Raw genomic sequence first — 4953 nt, forward strand, 5'->3', positions numbered from 1 at the left:
GAAAGAAACAAGTTGAGCTGACTCTACTGAGTGAAAAAGTAAGAAGGAACTGATAGTAGGTGGGACATGAGGAGATGCATATGGGAATCACAGTATATGTGAATTAATAAGGTGGCGGGCATTGCAGGGGCCGGGAGATGAAAGCATAGTGTATGAAGACAGTGCAATTTGAATGACTATTTCCCTGTCTTATTCCATCTAAGATCCCTGAGCATTTCAATAAAACATGGACTAGCTGGTTGAGGTAACTTTAGGGAATCTGAGGAAGACCACAGACAGATGTGGGATTTAATTGTGTTTGTTTCTGGAGCAAAGGGAATTTTCTTGGCATTTATTATATGTATGTCGGCAATACTTGATGAATGAAATAATGTATGAACATCATCAGCCTGTCTGCAGGGTCACATAGTGGTATTCAATTAGAGGCATGAGTAATGTTTGAGTCACAGATCTTTGGAGAACTAAATCAGTACAACATTTTTTTGGAAGGGGAATGTACTTAGCTCCTTAAGGGTTATATAAACCTGAATGACATATACTTAGTTGAAAAGAAGAAAAGAACTTTGTCTTCAATCATTTTGAGTAGCTTAACTTCATCTTTCCTGCCTCTTTAAAATTGTATCTTTATTTGGTTTCCTTTCTTAAAAAATATTTAATTTTATTTATAATTATTATATTTCAAAAGTTTGCTATAGGGCATGTGTTCTCACAAGAGAGAGACAGAGAGATAAAGAGAGAGAGAGGGAAAACAAGAAAGCAAGCTGCCGGGTCCAGAACTTGAACCATGGACGATCATGTGAGAGTCCAATGCCTTAACCACCATGCCACCTCCTAGCCCTGTTTTCCTATTTTTAGAAAAGTTTAGGTGCTGGATCCCACATGGCTGACTGTGCAGTTCGAATCCTGAACCCTGTGGCTTGAAAAACACGCCAGGTATGTGTGCATTAGTGTGCCCAAGATCCTGAGAGGAGAATGGAATAAAAGGGATTGCAGCATGATCATTTCCCCTCGGGGGTGGGGGGATGATTTCTCACTTTCTCTCTCTCTGTCTCTAACTCTCTCTAGTGAGTGCATGTACTCTATGATAAAAATCTAAAAAATTAGTGAATTACCTAATTTAAAAATATTTCTTCCATGAGAGAGAGAGAGAGAGAGAGAGAGAGAGAGAGAGAGAGAAAGACAGAGAGGCATCCCCAAAAGGGTTTTCATGCCACAGTCCACCCCAGCCTCAGCCAGCCTGGATCTCAGGCATGTGCACGCACACTTATCATATTCAAGGTGCCCCCAGTCATGAACACACACCCTTCTCATGTGGGCCCAGTGTCCCAGAGCATTGTGTTATTGCTGTGCCACCATCTGCCTCTGATTATTTCTCTCTTTATTTTTAAATTGAAAACCTAAACTGGAGACATTATTCACACTATCTAGAAACTTGGTTTATTCATATACAATAAAGCAAAACAATGATCTCAGAGAGATGTCTCTTATTTGGGGCGAGGAGGGAAAATCTGGCTGAAGTCCAGAGTATTTTTGTTGATATAGTATAAGAGGTCCTAGGAAGACTCTTATTGGTGGGGAGTATTTTTGGTTGGAATGGAGAGATTTGTCTGGGTTGCTAAAGGGGTTAACTGAAGGGTATTTAAAGGAAAGGAAGCAACCTGGGCAAATAGAGGTGAGAATTTTAACTCATAGAATAGAGGAAGGAGGGGACAAACACATCCCGCCATGCAATTTCAGCTAACCTTTATCAGTAGCATGTATTACCATCTCCAGTTTATACTGAGGAAATGGAAGATCAGACAAGTTAACTAATGTTCTCAGCGTCTCAAAGCACATAAGCCGCATGCCTTGTTATTAAAACTGGATCTTTCAGCTTCCAGAGCTCTGGTCTTTGTGTAGACTTGGAAAATGGACACTTTATTTGGTGGACAGTACCATGAATTCTTTCTTTTCTCCCATATGTTGTCATCGTCGTCTTCTTCTTTTTCTTCTTCTTTTCCGTTTAATTATTGTACATCTTCACAGCACATGATACGGTTTTTCAAAGTATATATGCTTTGCATGTCAGTCAGTGCAAAGATATTACCATTCACATCATCCACAATTGATAATTTTCCATCGTGTCTCTGTTAAATGATTTTTTCCTGAGCACCTCCTTTCCATCCATCACTATTGTTATTATTACCTTGGGATTTAGCTATAGTATCCTTGGGGATAGGGGACATTCATTATTTATCTTTCAACCTATCCCCAGCACCAAGTAAGAACATTGCAAACAGTGACTGAGGCTCCTGGAGGAGCTGGAGAGCTGGGACTCTTCAATCAGGTTGTGGAAAATACAGGTTCTCTTTCTATTTATTTATTTATTTAGATTTTTGCTATAGAGTATGTGCGCTTGCTGGAGAGACAGAGAGACAGAAAGTGAGAAATCACACACCGAGGAGGATGGCCACACCATAATCCCTTCTCCTCCAGTCTCCTCTCAGGATTTTGGGCACACACACACATGTACCTGGTGTGAATTTTAAGCCCCTGGGTCTGGGACTCAAACCATAGTCGACCACGTAGGCATTGAACGACGTAACCATTACACCATCTGCTGGTAATGCATGCTTTCTTAAGAGGCAGTGAAACTTTGGGCATAACTAGGGAACTAACAGATTTCTTGGGAGTCAGATACACCTTTTTGAGGAGCAAGGAGAAAGAGAGAAGAAAGAGAAAGAGAGACAGTGAGCTTCTCTAGCTAAGAGAATATGGAGCCTGAGGCTGGCAGGGAGATAGCCTGAGTCTAGACTTCCTTTGCCCTCGCAGCATCCAAGCAGTTCATTGCTGGCTCTTGAACTTCCTTTTACACGTACATGGACCTCTTGACCAGCTCCTGACCAGCATCTTGTTACAATCCACTCACTCGGAGCAATACAATTTCTGACTAGCATTCAGGCCTGTGTGTAGCTTCTTGAAGTTTTCTAGGGTAAATGCGGTAGGAAAGACCTATTCTGCAGTTCCTGGTTTTAGGGTCATAATATACGCAGTTACCCCTCTCTGAGTCACTGTCTCTGGGCCCTGTATAGATAAGCTGTAGAGGAGCACCTGCCCTTCCCCAGGCATTAATGTCACCTGCGTATGTCCCAGGCGTGACTGAATCATCTTGCTTGCACTTGCTACCAGTACTCTTCCTTGGGGTTATATGAATAGGCAGAGAACCATGAAGTACTGTGTTTCAGCCTTAGGGCTCTTAGAGTCAGATGGGCCCTAGAGATGTTCTAATGGAGACATCTCATCTAGTCTTATTGCTCCTGGACTTGGCTGTCATCTATTCTCACAGGTTAGAGAGAACTCTCTGGAGTTATGATTGAACTCTGGGGACAGTGTCCAGAGAGCTGTGAGCCCTGGAAACACAGCAAGGGAGGAGAAGGGGAGTCTGAGTCTGAGGTGGTGAACACTGAATCAAAGTCTAAATGCATTTGGGGTGTTGAGGCCAATTCTCCTGATGTGTCTGGGATCCAAACTGGAGAAAATGAGGTGGAGGTGAGGTAAGAAGGACTTAGATTAGACACGCAGAAGAACTGGCACAGTGAAAATTACAAACAACAGCGATTACGGAAGTGTCCAGGAATCTTTTAAAATTACGACTATTTTGTAGAACTGCGTATGGGCCTTTAAATACAGTTAAGGAGGATGGTCGATTGGATTACATAGACTCAGATGCCTTTAGTAAGCCCAGACAGCTGAGAAATCCCATTCTGTAATTAGGCAGCCCTGGGCAGAAAGAAGGGCAGGGACATGGGCCTGGGGAATGTGGGGCTGAGGACACTGGTAGGTTTATAAGGGCTGCCCGGGGACCATCTGCATTTCCTCGGGGAACTGCCGTTTGTGTCCTCCTCGTACTTATACGTGTACACACACACTCTCCCTTCCTCCCTCTCACACGCACTCAACAGCATTCCGCCTCTACTCCCATCTTTAATCCTAGTGAAGGAACATCACATCAGCCCCCCACCCCATACCTCTTCCCTTGGGCTTGTCAGATACAGATTTTAAAGCCGAGAACCTGACCAGCTCCTGGAGCCCAGCTGCTCTGCCGCTCTCTGCCGCTGTCCACGGTTTCTGCACAGAAGCGGCTCCTTTGTTTCTGGGATCGAAGGTTTTCCTGAATCCCCAGCCTTGCCCATCCCCAGGCTGAGAATAGCTGGACCAGGATGCAACCACAGCAAGGGAGAGGGGTGGAGATAGAGATGGCTTCTGCTTTCTCTTTCAGGCTGGGTGCACTCCGCTAAATTAGCATGAGAATAGAAATATTTCTCCGGATCCTCCCTTAGGCATGGAGAGGGAAGGAAAGCAAAGGCTCTAGCTCTGTTCTTCATCCTTCAGGGATTGTGGGGCTGGAAAAATGACCACTGTCCCATTCCTCCAATCCTCTGAGGACCCCAGGACCCATGGTATTGAGAAACGCTTTGATGGAGCCGGCTGGTGGATCTCCACTCCAGATTTTCCAGCTGTCCCTGTCCCCCCACCGCTCAGAGAGCAGGATGCTGAGATGGCTCGGTGATGCAGAAGGTATGTGCTTTTTCAGTTCTGGTGCTGATGCTGTGTGTGTGGTGAGGTCTCTGTGGCGCAATGGACGAGCGCGCTGGACTTCTAATCCAGAGGTTCCGGGTTCGAGTCCCGGCAGAGATGGTCACCCGGCAGGTGCCTCTTTTATTTTGAATGCTGTTATGCTAAGTTGATAATTTAATTTATCTCTCCCTGGAGGCTATAAGGGAAGAGGAAGGAAACTCTTCTCCTGGAAATCCTGGACCTTGTCTTCTTTTCTCTGCCCTCCGCGGTGGATTTTCATTGTCTAGTGAAGGCTCAGATGTCTGTCACATCTCTACTCAGCTCAGCTGACACAGACTTTGAATTTTTTGCTTTATAGACTTGGTACACAGTGACAAAGAGGCCAGGTCACAGGTT

At 44.7% G+C, this 4953-nt stretch overlaps 1 non-coding gene across 1 annotated transcript; it reads left to right on the plus strand.

Annotated features, from left to right (window-relative positions):
* The first annotated feature begins 4603 nt into the window (after nt 1-4603).
* TRNAR-UCU (transfer RNA arginine (anticodon UCU)) lies at nt 4604-4677 on the plus strand. Its single transcript has one exon. It is a non-coding gene; the product is annotated as a tRNA-Arg (tRNA).
* Nucleotides 4678-4953: the final 276 nt, after the last annotated feature.

Source organism: Tupaia chinensis, unplaced genomic scaffold (genome assembly GCF_000334495.1).
Source record: "Tupaia chinensis unplaced genomic scaffold, TupChi_1.0 Scaffold146187_1, whole genome shotgun sequence".
NCBI classification, from domain to species: domain Eukaryota; kingdom Metazoa; phylum Chordata; class Mammalia; order Scandentia; family Tupaiidae; genus Tupaia; species Tupaia belangeri.